The 15,689-nt window shown below is 41.6% G+C and overlaps 1 protein-coding gene across 1 annotated transcript in view; it reads right to left on the bottom strand.

Annotated features, from left to right (window-relative positions):
* Positions 1-15,689, bottom strand: part of galnt1 (UDP-N-acetyl-alpha-D-galactosamine:polypeptide N-acetylgalactosaminyltransferase 1) — a 48,967-nt gene that overhangs the window by 32,335 nt on the left and 943 nt on the right. The gene's annotated exons all lie outside the window — the stretch shown is intronic.

Below are 15,689 nucleotides of genomic sequence, written 5' to 3'. Positions count from 1 at the left end.
CTGATGTTTCTGCATTATGGTTACAAATAATCTCATATACTCTCTATCAGACTATAATTACAACATGCACAAAAAAGAAGACAGTAAAGTAAAGACACTTCTGTACAGTTCTGTACAGTGAGACAGTGTTATATAGATTTTAAATTTGGGAAGATAAACCACTGGTAAAATATTCAATATTGGCAGATACAGACTTCAGATCTAAGTTGTTTTTGGGACAAAATCAAAAGTTGGATCAGTACATCCCTAATTCTCTGACTCTTACAGTCTCAGCCCTCCAACTATTTTGTACAACTCCTTCTTTACTTCGTTCCAGCTGTGACCAGCTGAGAACCAACACAGAGAATGCAGCACAGCAGCCAAAAGGCTGGGTCCTCATCATCCCACCCTACTCTTGCCTTTATCTCTATCCCTAGAGAACACTCCCTGTTATTAATCCACAAAGTCTGTCTTTTCTCCCACGCAGACCTCTTTCCATTCTGCCTGGGTCAACGTAATTCCGATCGTAAATCCGAAAAACCTGTGACTGAGGCAGCCTAACAAATGCAGAGGTGAAGGGGAGCTTATGGGTGGACTGATGATGAAATCTCTGCTCGCTAACACAAGTTGTCTTTTCAGCAAGCAGAAATCACTAACCACAAACATCATGTGGTTTACCGTTTGTATGCCTGAACCCACCAACACCTTGCCAGCTAAAGTTGGCATGTTTAAAGCTTGAGCGCTCTGAGGTTTCAAAGCAGGACTGGTGCCAAACAAGGTTGAGGGGCTCTGAAATGACCTTTGCTCTGGACAATTTAGAGGCTAGTGTGGTCTGAGCTAAAGCTAACAGACAGTCAAGTCAGTTCTTCACATTTCCCCAAGCTTAGCGTGAACTCACTGTGATCAACCAGCCATGGCAAAGCACTAAACCTACTGTTCCGCTCTCTCTCTCTAAAGGCTGCCAGAGAAAGACACAGAGAAAAGAAACTGGGTAAGGCAGGAAGAAAGGTTTCTTTCTCAAAACCGTGATAGCTTGCTTTGAGCATCCGGTGTCTGTCTGTCTGTGTGCGTGTGTGTGTTTGGTGCCCAGCCAGGGTGGTTTCTACATGTGTTACTCTGTTTGTAGCGTATGTTGTAACAGAGGGAGTCCAAAGATGACATCTTTGGTCTTAGCAACAACAAGCTGTGCTGAGCCTGTGCAGGACTGCAGCGATATACACCAGGTTCAATATATATCGTGGTAAGAAAATCAACTTTGTAGATTTGTTTATCTATGGTATTGAATTCTACTGTATTATGGTTATTGGAAATCTATATATTTTAAGTTGATAACAAGTTTCATGTCTGTCAGATAGGCATGGGTCAATACGACAACTTAATGTCACGATTATCCTGAACAAATTAATTATGATTCATGATATCATCCAAATAGTAAAGGTGCACTATATAGTTTTGGGGGAGAAATTGATTGATTTTTTTATGCCTCAATAAACTGGATAAACAAGCTCTTCCTTTTTTCGTTACTTAATACATTTAATTAAGCAACTAACCTTAAAGGACAGCTCAATTTCATACGGTTTTACTTTGTTTATATATGGTGGACCCTGCCACCTTTCTAGCATCAAACAGTTTCCCGGGGACCTTTTTCTTCTCTGAGAACAGCTTGTTTGGTCAATTTTAGAAAAATGTATATTTATGAGTTTGTATTATTACTTCATTAATATTGTTTAAAATTTTGAGTTTGAATTTCTTCTCCAAAACTACACAGTGCCCCTTTAAAACTCCTAAATGGCACAAAAAAAAGATGTACCTTTCATTACTTTACACATTCTTTTTGAATGAACATCCTCAAATCCTTAAATAAGGTAATGTATCAATGAAAGATGAATAAATGGAGGGCACCTCACCTCCCTGTTGTTCTTTAGATGAAATCCATAGCATTTCCACACATCCGATATAATGGTTTTTGGTATGGATTTATTTCAGCAGATAATGATAACCGACAATTACCTGCTTCTCGTGGGATGTGAGATAACGGTTAACTTATCATTTTTGCATTTTAACAATTAGTTTATAACCTGTAGTTTATGAATAGCTGAGCGTGAGAAAGGTTGGCAAAGATAGATAGTTTAATATTCCATAGCTCTGATAAGAGTTGTTGTTGAAACTCTGAACCTATACGAGCCATGTAAGTCCATGAAAACAAAAAAACTGATGACATAAATAACTGAAAGAAAATCCTAAACCTAAATATATTGTGCATCTCTAGTTTTCCGTGAGAGATACAACAGGTTTAGGATTTTGGAATCACTTATATTCACCATTATCTTGATTCACGACTCTCCCAATATTGGAAATTCACCACGATCAACTTATCCTCAGTGTTTTTATTAGCCATAAAATCTTTTATCTTCCAATCCCGACTGTTAGGACATAATATTTTGTGAAACTATAGTCAAGCATTTGATCGACCAACATAAACCCTCTCTGTTTTCATTCCTTTCACAGTCATTGTAACTGATAATAATAATAATTGTGTAATAACTGTACAGGATTAGAGTTGAAACAGTATGAGATTTCATGGTATTACAAACTGCAACCCTCCACCTCCTTCTAGGTCTCCCTTTGACCTCCTTCACTGTCAAACACCCCATGTCTCCAGTGGTGTGGGAAAGGAAAGTCGTGAGGGGCCTGCAGCACCCTATGCACGCACAAAACACAGAATCCATGCTAAATAGGGAGTAGAGGAAAGGCAACAAAAGATGACAACAACAGTATCACAGGCATCTGTAGCTGTAGCTCACCATTTCTGACAGCTTTCCAGGGGAAGCCCAAGGAGGAAAAACAGGAATGCTAAGAATAGAGCAATGAGAAATAGGTAAGAAGCGGCTGGTTCAACCTCCCTGGACACGCCACTGTGTCACACTTTTCCTGGATGAAAAGACTCGCACAACAGCCTGCTTTGCTTTCCATAATAATGACGTGCTCTGGGAGCTGGGGGCCTGTCACTTTCTAGATATACTGTATGTACTCACAGAGGGAGGCAGGGTGGGAAGAGGAAGAAAGAGGGACCCAGAGACCGACAGAAAAGGACAGATGAAAGGAGAGTCACAGAGAAAGAGGGATCTGTTTCCTGTTTACAGAGAGCAGAGAGCACAAGAAACAGAACAGCAGGCTGCTAGACTACAATACACACACACAAACACACATACACACTCACACACACTCACTACCTTCCCTCCTCTGTGTCCTGATTGATTACACAGAACAGATTTAGCCCCAAACTTTCCCATCTATCTCCGTGTGTCTTGGTGACATCTGGGGGCATGTGATTTGTTCTCAGTTCCATATCCTCCTGCTGTCCCCGCTCTGGCCAGCAGCCGTGTTAACAGGATCAGGCTTACAGTAAGTGCGTGCATGCCCCCCAGCTGTGTGCTCAAACACTCCCGGCAACATTCCCAATCCAGGACAGACTTCCTAGCAATTCTACGCAGCATGCAATCTCCTCCTCTTTGTGGTGTTGGTGGCAAAGAGTGGGTTTAACACATTTTCTTCTCAACAGAAGTGGGGTTTTAGCTGTATACACTGCGATAACATTTATGATCCAAAACTTTATTTTCCATGGGGTACTTAACAAAAAGAAAAGTGCTTTTTATGTAACGGCTTCAGTAGGCCCAAAGTTAGGATGACATGATTCATGTCCAGCAGACATCTGGAGACCCCATATAATAAAACTAGTGAGCTGGGAGAGCGTGCTGAGTCACTGCAAGTGTGTATAATATATATATAAGTGTGTATACTGTAGTCTGCAAATAAAGGTGTCTATTAGCTGCTGTCATCGGCAGTTATCATGTAGTCCACCTGCTTGTTAGCACGATGGTCCTCATTTATCCTATTTAATATTACTGGTTTACAGTTGAAGCAGTCTGACCTATGAGACTATATTTCAAAAAGTGGACCCTAAATAGCCAATTGGCTGCTGCAAAATACACAATCAATCACTGGACAAAGTTCTAAACGCAGACACACTCATTTCCTATCCAAGCTAGCGCTATCAATATTTCATTTAAGCAGCTCCGTCAAGAGGTCAATAGCCCCTACACACACACACACACCTAGTCACACTACATAACCTCCAATAAGCTTTCACTGAGTTCCAAATGTTCAGCAATAACTTTGGCTTAATGACTGCAGGTGAAATCCACTATGAGCCCGAGGCATGACTAATCTGGCCATCCTCTTTCCAATCTGGCCTTGTTAAGAAGTCACACTGATTTTCATCTCTATTTCTAACACTGTGCCTCTGCGGACCCTGTTCTAATAAGGCTGGCTCCACATGCAGTTTTGGAAAATTTTAAGCAAGTCTATCTAAGAACAGCCAAATAATTTAACAGCCAAAACGCTGTGTTTCGGGGTATCTGAAAATGCATAGCTAATGCACAAATTAAAAAAGTCAAATATCAAGTGCAGATTGGCCCCTGCTTTACTGCATTTTTTAAGCCAGGCTAGTCCCCCTACAGTAAGTACGGAGGCAGTATCCTGCTGTTGTCTCTCCCTGGAGAGATGTAGCCACACTGACCCACATCCCAGCCTCTGGCAGATTACACTGCAGCACATGTGACACACACATACACATACAAACACACACATTCCCAAGTTACATGAGCACAGTGTGTCTGACATTTGTGGCTTGTAGTAATGCAATTTCTGACGGCTTAGCATACACGCCCGTGCATGCACACTAAGAAAAACAATGGGCCTGTTGTTCTGCAGTCCATCAGCAAGGAGTATCTGTTGATACAGCTATCAGTGTGACCGGGCCAGAACAACTCCACTCAAAGAGTCCTCAGACATATAAACACACAGACACACACACATGCACACAGACACTCAGAGTAGCAGCCTGGTAGCAGATAAGAGCTAGAGATGGATGGTTGTGTGTATGCAGGCCCAGGGGGGAGTGCTGTACCTTGGTCAGGGTGAGCCTGGGGCAGATAGCTTGCTGTCACACAACGAAGACAGAGCACAGAGCTGCCACAGCACGGTTTTGTCCTTTCTGCCCTCCTCCAGTTCTCTTCCCTTCAGATCCAACAATTAAACATTCTTTTCTATTTGGGATACACATTTGACCTGTGGCCATGTTTACAGCACTTAATGATCTAAACTAAATTGAGAGTGCAATTACACTTTTGACAGTGTAGTCAGACTTCTAAATTTCTTCTCTTTGTGGAAAAGACACCATTATATTTGTTTGGCTTCACAGTGCTTTAATTAGAAACAACCCTGTAAACAAAGACTAAACTAAAATGTCACTCAGTAGAGCGCATACTTTCGCCAAAGCCCAACAGTCCTCTTTAATTCAGTCAAGCCTAATCTAATATCACACTTGACAGCCCTGTATCAGTCATAACTGCTTAACCATGATTTAAAGCAACATAATGTAACTTTTCTACCTTAAAATAACAGCTTTAAAATAATTTTAAAGGTACAGTGTCTTGTAATAGGGTGAATGGTGTCTCTGTCACAGCCACTCCTCCCCCCATCACTTGTTTCTGCACTATGTAACTTCAGTGAGAGGGTAGGATCACAACGTTACATACATGTTTACTTCAACATACGTAACATACGTTATAAGTTTTCAACACATAACATTGTTATGACATAATGAGTTTTGTTTGTAGTTAGCACCTACATTACATCTGAGAAATTGTTACAGTCCTGGGATTTATATTTATGATGGTGGTGTTGCACTCAAAAACTGTGGGGGGTGGCAAATTGCACATAATGCTCATTTCTACCTAATGTTGCTTTAAGCTCTCCACATCTAGGATTTGCATCAAATTGTACTTTCTAATAGATACCAGCGACCTAAATACATGATTCTTTTCCATCAACATCCATGCATTAATCCCTGAGAGATTAATGAAAATGCTGAAATCTCACAATGTTAAAGAAAGTGAGGAAAAATTCCTGGAGCCGTCCCTTTATCCAGATATGCCACATCAGCCATCTATTCTGGGCTAAAATCCATCCTCCAGCCAAGTTTTGTGAAAATTTGTTCAGTAGTTTTTGACTAATCCTGCTGACAAACCAAACAACTAACAAACAGACAGGGATGAAAACATAACCCTACTACTACCCTACCAGTAGGGCTGACTGGTGGTGACAGGCCTGCTACTGTAGGTAGTACCCCTGCCATTGTCCTTGACCAAGGTACTAGTTTTAGAACTAGCGTTAATCCCCCGTCCCCTGCACTGTGGCTGCCTGCTACTGAAAAACAGTATGGTTGGGTCAAATTCAGAGGACAAATATCCCCACAGAGATCAATAAAGTGTAACTTAAGGCCACTGTGCACACACAAAATACCCTCCTTTTAATTGAGTTACTGCACAAAGTAATTTTCTTTTGAGATTTAAATTCCTGTCTCACAAAACAAACAGGCTTATGAGCAGCTGGATGGAAAGGCCAACGCACACCAGCAAACAAACAGTGTCAAACACATTAAAAAGGCACACAAACAAACAATCCAGGCCAGAGTGAGGAGAGACATCTGTGTGCAAGTGTGTGACACACAATTGTTTCTTCACGAGTCAGCAGAAATTGGACATATTCCACTTCCTCCTATGGCGGGTGTGGGGAAGGGGGTGGGCAAGGAGCAGGGCTGTCGCCATGGAAACTATGTCTTTTCCTGTCGGGTCATATCTCAGACTGAAACAGATGCTGTGAGCAACATACGGGCTCATGAACAGCACACTATTACAAAGAAGGGAATTGTTGGAGCTAAGCTGAACATAGTGTATAGAGTTACTCAATGATACCAGGCTGAGCTGTCACAGACCCTTTTGTTTCAGTCTGTTCAGGTGTTCAAGGTGCCTCTTACAGCCTCATACTATCCAAGCACAGGATATGTTAATGCAGTCAACCACATCATTGGATGACTAGAAGTACTAAGTAAAAGCTGACTGCAACAACAAGCCAATCGCAATTTCGTTCAAGCTAACAAAGTTGCATTGACATATCCAGGTGTAAAGGGAATGTGGAAAAATATGATTTGGATATTTTCCTGATGACTCAAATGAAAGTAGGGCTAACAATTGACATACATGTCCTGTATAGACATTGACACCTACTTTGCCCTCACATATGCATTTCACTCACACCATATAATATTCATGTCCCCAATACTGACTCATCTAACATGGTCCCCAGCCACAGTATTCCAGCTACCTTTCATCTTTTTGATACTAAAGGTGTAGATCTTTCTGATCTAAACCATTAGGTTCGGTCATTGCTTGCTGCCAACAGATGTCCTCAAACCTGTGGTATATTATTTTTGGGCTACTTGGGGAAAGCTGTAAACAAAACAGTGACATATTACCTATTGAACTGAAGTGACAAACTTGTTACAGCAGCAGATGCCGAGCTGCATTAACACATCATTCACACTCTTTTGACTAACATTGTCTGCTTGTCGGATGATGCAGGGGCCGGTAGTGTGTTGTTTTTCAAAGCTGTTTGAGAATGAGGGCTGCTACTAATGATTAATTTAATAGTTGACAACTAATCGATTAATTGTTGCAGCTTTAGAAAGCACTTGGCTGAGAGGAATTTCAGAGTCGTCGGATAATTCTCTACGGGTTCATCACTAAAAGTGACCCATTACACCTCACAAATCCAATGATCCTTAAAGTAGAGCCGCAATGTTTAATTAGTTAGCTGTCAACCATTACATTTAATCACCAACTATTTTGATAATCAATTTGAGTCATAAGAAAAAAGTAAAAAATTCTCTTAATTATGATTCTTAAATGTGAATATTTTCTAGTTTCGTTACTCCTCTATGACAGTTAATTTAATATCTTCTGGCTGTGGACAACACAATACATTTGAGGACCATCTTGAGCTTCGGGAATCACAAACATTTTTTACAATATTGACGTTTTATAGCTCAAACTGCTATTCAATTATTTGATAAAATAACCAAGAATTTACTGACAATAAAAAAAATCATTACTTGAGAGTTATCCGCTTTAAACATTTTTACAAATTTTCCTACAAGATCCTGCAAATGCCACAACAATGCCTTGTGTGTTAATCATTCAAAGTGCTGAAAATCATTGTACCCTGTTCTCAAAGACAAAAGAAGCATGTTGCGGTATCTTGTGAGGGACCCATCATTCATTTACTGGAATGTGGATCACTTGCAAGTTGAGACTCGCTTCTTCAAAATATTTATGTATTCCTATCCACAATCATCCATCACAGATTTGAGTTCTTCTTCCCATAAAGTTCTTCCCATAAAGGGTTCACACAGTCAACACTGTGGAGTAGAGACTGTGTAAATAATAAATACAGAACAGTATTTACAACTGACCACTTGAAACAATGCCCATTAGGACACCTGGCTGGCTGCAGTAGAAAGTAGGGACAGACTATGCCGAAAGACTTCCTCATTGTTAGGAATGAGCTCTACAACATTATCCGACAGTGTGAGAAACACTTCATTCAGAGCAGCAGCTTTTATTTGTATTGGATGGAAGTTAAGAGTGATCTCTGCCATATTGTGCAGTAATTCAGTCTTGTACTTATATTGCTGTCTACATATTACCTCATGATGTCATCCAGTTCAACAATGGAAGGGCATAGGCCAGCAAATTGAGAACAGAAATAGACCATTCTTTCCTTGTCAGAGGAGAACCAATGCAGAAAACAAGAGACTGCAGCTAAGAGATGAATTAAACCTCTGCTGAATACTGGGCTAAATCCTATTTCCTTATCAATAAGCCAGCAGAAACAGTGTGTCCGTCCAGCTGAGACACACTGAGTGTGACAGACTCTGAATCATCTGTAGAGGCCCTATATGCACTCTAAACATACTGCACCATAGCTTAGGCTTGCTTTCACAGCTATACAGTATTTCAGTTACCAGCGATGCTGTTAATAAGGAGTCAAAGTACAGTGAACAAGGCAGGGTCATTGAGGGTTATCACAAGGGATGACAAACAGCAAAGATCATACTCACTCTGCGCCTGCACATGAGCACACACATTAACAATTAATGGCCACAAACAACACATACACTGGACACACATGCACACAGCTTCGGTTTATGTGTTTGTGTTGGCCTTTAGCTGGTTCCAGCCTCAGGAGGGAGAAGGGAGCTGGCAAGACTCCCTGGTGGCACTGGCTGACCCACTTCTATGCAACTCTATCCCTAATGTGACCCGCTGGAGAGCCAGAGAGGACACACAAGCATAGGCAAACACACACACACACACACACACACACACAAATGCACACACGCACATGTGGAATTGCCTGCCTACAAACCCCTGAGGACTGAGAAAAAAACCTACTAAATGCTGCTGATGGCAATCTCTCTCTCCTTCTCATCCCTCTCCGCTTTCTGTTTCTCTCACTTTGTCTAAAGATCAACCATTTAAGTCTCTGCTATCTGATCTAGCTAAGCTAGCTATCAACATCCGGAGAGAGTTTCTGTTAAGTCTGCACTAAATCTAGGCCACCAGATTGGAGTAGAACAGTCAATCTAATAATACGAAAGGCAGGATACAGGTAGCACACCCAAGACTGCTCTTTCAATAACAAGATATATATGGCCTACGTATATAAGTAATCACAGCATCCCTGGTTCGAGCTCAACCAGGGACCTTTCTTACATGTCATCCTTTATCTCACGCTTCCTGTCAAAGTCTAAAACTGCACCAACATGCTTGTCATGGTACACATAAAATAGCTAGATCTGTGAGAAGTAAAGCTGCTTTTTGCTGCACTGTCACACTGCCAAAAACCATTGATGCAAAGTGTGGAGATAAATCTGTCTGATGTGTGCTGTGATCAGACAACATTATTAAAAACAAAACCCACCTCAGAGAGGAAGTAATCATACGTCTTACTGACAGCTGGTGTTTGTGCAATGTTTTCTTGCGAGAGGGGGATTTGATCAAAAAGACAACTTTGAAGTAAACAAAGTCAAACTGACAGTTCCACTGTGAGAACAGACGCAAGAGGTGTCACTACACTTGCTCTAGTCTTTTGTGCAAACATATTAATGTATTCAAATTGAAATTGAAATTTTGATTTCAAGGTTGCATTTTTGGTTTGCAAGTTAGATGATTAACTGATCTCTTCATTTTTTGGAAAAATGTGTTCATTGTTTGGTCTGTGAAATGAGAAAATTAATCATTTCAATTTCCCTGAGCCCAAGTTGGTTATAACCAAAATGCTTGTTATGGCTGGAAAAAATGCACAAAACCTTGCAGACCCAGATCAGGAACAGGTATCCAGCCCAAGCTCTCTAAGAAGACGAAGAAAAACTCCCCATGAACCTTAGAACAACCTTGAAAGGACACTGGAAGAAACCATGGGAAAGGCAATTCAGAGAGAGATCCCCTTTCCTTGGATGCCTTGGTGTTTGCGCATTTGTACTTTAACACTCGAAAAGTGATCCTTCATACGGCCTGCGAGTGGCTCCGATCTGGCAAACAGGAGTGGACTGTCCAAGTGTCATCACTCCACACAGTATGTGGGCCAGATGAACGTAGATGGCGTGGGCCAGATCGTGCGATGCCGGAGCACCCGGAGAAAACCTGTCTAGCACAGGGATGACAAATGTGTGTGTTTGAGCAAATCTCTGTGCCTTAGCGTGGATCTGGGCTCTAGAAGAGCTTTCAGAACCATTTCTTCTTTTTTCTCAAGGTCATCCTCAGTGTTCATCAGCATCTCAAAGCATTTGAAGAGCTGTGATTCCAGGTCTTTAGTCTCCTCTAACTTCAGATTCTTAAACTCTTTCATCTTGTCCACTGTGCCTTGAAGCTCCTTGTTCTTAAAAAGCAGCACTACAACAGCATTCTGAGCATTCAGAGATTGTTTCAAGCTGTGATTCCAGATATTTAATCTTCTCTGACTTCAGACTCTTATCCTCATGCATCTTTTGCAGTGTGCCTTCGAGGATCCTGCTGTACAGGATCAGTCTGACAGTTTCTTACAGAGCATTTGGATCTGTGATTTCATATCGTCGCTCTCCGTCTTCAAGGCGTGGACATTAGACTGGCCCTTATTTAGCTGGGCTTTCAGGCCACATATCTCTTTCTCCATCAGCTGTTTCTCACGGCTCCACGTTTTCTTTTCTCGGAGCTGATCAAGGATATAAGTCAGTGCATCCTCTTGGATTTTCAATTTGACTCTGCCCTCAGATCCAACTTGGGAAAACAAGTTAGCTGATTTCACATATCTCCACAATGCAAATCAACTGAAAGTCAACCAGAAGTGACTGGTGTTGTTGTGACTGGGTCTATTGGATACCAGTCGTTTGAATATATGAATGAAATGAGTCCAAATGTGGACCAACATTTTTAATAATTAATAACTTGCCTGAAATTTGGTGTAGAAAGTATCTCTTGAGAATGATCATGGGAGGGTGTTGCAAATAATTGCCTCATTGTTCATTTTGTTTTAAAATGGTCCAGACATTAATTCAGCAGTTACTGTTGCTTCTAGCTATGATTGAACCATGTCTCGTGTGCACTACATATCCCAAATTGTACATCACAAACATGGGAACAAACACACACACTGCACAACAGTGGCTCATACCTTACAAACAATACAATATAATATTGGGCTTTACAGGAAAGACTCTACTGTAGAGCAAGGACTCTTAACATCATACATTTAGTGGCAGGTTCTTGGTATGTACACATCCTCGTACCGAAACATCTGAAGAGGTCTATTGCGAGTGTTTCTCAAAACCACATATCTAATCTTTCCCAAAACATGACCAAGCAGCTTACCAGCAACAGGAGCACCAGACAGTCGCGTACTCATAATTTGGTAAGGTTAAGGCAAAAACACTTTTAGGTTTATTAGGTTTAGGAAAACATTGTGGTTGATTCCTCTTTCCAGTCGCGCCCTGAGGAAAATCCAGTGCGGGTCCAAACCGGTTAGCGTTTTGCTTTTTGTAATTTTTTACTCTGATATATCCTAACTAATAAAGGCTTTTTAACTACATCCTTGGCTTGGGGCAAGTGTACCTGAAGTAAGCCTATGTGCTTCTGTTTTCTAAGTAAAAAAGAATAAATCATGTGCCATGACCCCTGGGCTGGCTTTCCTCCCTGAACTCAACAATCAATACATTTTACTGTAAAGGTGAAAGGCCCAGGATTAAAAAAACACTCCAAAAAAGCCCAAACTTTACAGCAGGCTCGATGCACCAAACCTTTACCACTAATTCCTCTCGCACCAGCTTCAGTATTCCCTACACTAGACTTCAAACAACTCCAATATGGCTGGCTTTGAACTGACCATCTGTGAGGATCTCCCCATTCAGAATATCGCATTCAGAGATTAATAAAAACAAAACCCGCAGCTACTTCAAATGTAACACCACAAACACTACTCTCTCTGCCTGGTGGAAAGCACATGACATACTTAACCTCAAGCTATGTCCTTCTACTCTCACCCCTCTCAGGCCTAACCCTGTGTTTAAAACCAATAAGGAACCCATCAACTTCCCTGTGTGGAAATGGAGAGAAGTAACCAGCCCGGGGCACCTTTTTAGTGGCAGCTCTCTCATGACCTTTGACCTTCTCAAACATACATACTAACCCCACCACTGTCATTACCAGTACATTAAGCTGAAAGAGTGCATGAAAAAGAAAATTGATGTCCATCGATTTCCACAACTCCTCCCTTACAGCTAAAACAAAGTTAATTTTGACCCCAATATCGCAGATTTATAAACTTTATAAATCACTACAATGTCCTGCACAGAGTACACATTAACCAGTCACAAAACAGGCTTCACAGACAGCAACACCTCTGCACTCTGTCCCACTGCAACATACAGCCACTTCCAGTCATTCTGGCTCTGTTCACCAGTTGGAGGTCATGGGAAAGCTGTCAGAGATCCAAAACCACAGAATACTTCTCTCCCCCTCCATCTCTCTTTAAAGCAATGATACCTCACTCACAATACCAAAATACCTCCAAACCTTCCTCCTGATAGCATTAACTGTGGCCAAAAAAAAACCATATTATTCAACTGGAAAGACAGAAGAAAATTACTATTAAACCACTGCCTCAATCTGTTAACAGACCACGCCAACCTAGAAAAGCTTCTTTCAACCCTAAAGGAAAATATGATTCCACTCCATTAACACCTGGTCTCCTTTCCTTTAGCTCATCTCGAGCGGATATTTCTCTACACCGCTTCAATCATTCAAATTTTAACAAATTGCCTGCAACTCATTCCTAAATTATCGCAAGCTGACAAAAGAATATTCTGCTGGGTTTTTCTGCAAATGAGCAATTAATATCCAGGAATTTAAATGGTAAACTCTACCACTGACTACAGACACGGTCCAGCCATATACTAGGTTTTGATCTAGTCTTGTTTGAAATTACCCTAGGAATCTTGTCCTGCATTATGTTCTTTAAAAAAAAAAAGTTTGTTGTGGCCAATATCAGCTGATAATATCAGCCAACTGATATATCGATCAGGCTCTACTCTATAGTTCTGCTGAGATGCCCTGGCCTACAAATCGAAAAAATGTGCAGCTAAAATAATGAGCAGCCACTCAGAGGAGCATATTGCTCTGCTGCGAATATCAGGTCTCAGTGGCTGAGAGAGAGAGGCTTGATCTTTCTCTGCCTATTTATGTAAGCAATGACGATGTAACAAAGCAGGGTGACCTAAGTTTTGGGGGACACACAAGCTGGTATGAGCTCCTGCTGCATACTGTGTACTAAACGTGTGTACATGCATGTGTCTGTTTATGTGTACGTGTGTGTGTTTGCATGTCCGTCTGATCCGGCAATAGTCTGGAAGGAGGAACAATGGCATTCCTGTGCTCTGAGCTCCAGGTGGCTGTGGAAACCCAATCCCAAACCAAGCCTTGCTGGCACACAGAGTGCCGGGAACGCCGAATGCTGCTGCCTCCCTCCGGAGACGTGGGCCAGAATAGAGCTATTGTTCCAGACCAGCTCGGAGCAATAAATGCACCACAGCCACCCTCTATGACAAACACATACACTCACAAATACCAATACACAGAGAGGATGTCAGAGATTTTCACCTTCGACTTTCACTTTCATATCTAATATACTGAGAAACAAAATCAAGGAAAAAACAAAGGTCTACTCATTTCTGATGATTAAAAACACAGAAAAACAAAACATCTTGGTTGTATTTGTGCATGTGCTTTATAATTGGGAGTTTTGTAAACGGTAAACTAATTATTACATTCCAGAGCATGCTATCATCATGATTATTACCACCTGTATTACCACTGACACAGTGGAAACACAAACAACCTGGGCTATTACTTACACCTACCGTTTGTATGGGCCAAAACCACAGTGACGTATCTATACTACACACACACGTTTCGTCATTGATGTCACTCAGTTAATAGCACAACCGCATTTCATCCTAATCCACATAACCGCCTCTCACTAAGTTAGGTCCCGAAGACTGGCCAAAATGTTTCCAATTTGTGAAAATCTCAAATCAGCCCTCACAAATATTGGAGTAGTGGGATACATACACACACAGGCACATCTGCCGAAGCCTGAACTCACACTCAACACACACAGGGCAGGAAACGCATCATGCCGACTCCACGGCCTTGAAATGAGGAACATGATTCATTTCCTTTCAATGCTGGACAGTCATGGCTTAACACAGGGCTAAGTTCAGATATAAAGCACCGAGGCAAGGTCCTGGACATGACACACATACAAACCCAGGTCAGGAAAAACGCATGTGCTGCTGTGAACTTGCAACTCACATGTACTATGTGCACTTTAAGGCAGCAACCGTTTTTTTTTTTTTTTTTTACGATACTGACCTACATGGTCAAGTGAAGCCAGTGCTTCTTTTATGTGATTTGGCTGCAGATGTTCAAAGCATTGATCAAAGCCATCGGCCCATGTTCGGGCACTGTGGGACCAATTCTACAGGTAGTGCAAATGTACAGCAGCTTCCCTCCAGCTACACTGCATATTCTCCTCCTGCACATGTACAGGTAATGCCACACACACACACACACACACACACACACACACACACACACACTGGGGGATAAATAATACATGCTCCTCTTTTCTCTCCCTTTAAAGAACATGACAGATTAATTTAATTGGCTCCCTGTCAATCCTACATCTTCATCTGCTCTGCTCAGCAACTGCAGACTCTTGCAGGATTGATAGCGAATCCATTTTCCTATCTCTTGAGATAATTACAGCATTGTTAATGCACGCTCACACTCGTGCACACTCATTCTCCCTTCTGTCGCTCACTCAATGAGTCTATCTTTCACACACAGAGGTCAGGCCCCACATGCTTCAACCAAACCCTATAAAAGGTCTCTTAGTGATTGAATTACACAAAATGTAATTAACCTCTGTTCACCAGAGGACGAAGGCCCTTGAAATCTGCAGCCCGACAAGAAGAGAAAGAGGTTCATTCTGGCCACTGGATAGTTTCCTCCTGTGTGTATCAAGCTGAGCTAAATCATCTGACCTCTATCAGGACACAGGAGACACAACGAGCACCATCCAGGGGTTAAATTCCGGGTGTACAGCTCATCTTTCCTGGCTGTGATGCAACACTGAAGCTCTGAAATGTGTAGAGATAAATGAGGAAGCGTCCACCATGTAGAGTTGTACATACACAGTCCATAAAATCAGCA

The sequence above is a fragment of the Pagrus major genome, chromosome 17 (assembly GCF_040436345.1).
Source record: "Pagrus major chromosome 17, Pma_NU_1.0".
Lineage (NCBI taxonomy): Eukaryota > Metazoa > Chordata > Actinopteri > Spariformes > Sparidae > Pagrus > Pagrus major.
The sequence above is the reverse complement of the archived record's forward strand: the minus strand, read 5'-3'. Positions and strand labels throughout refer to the sequence as shown.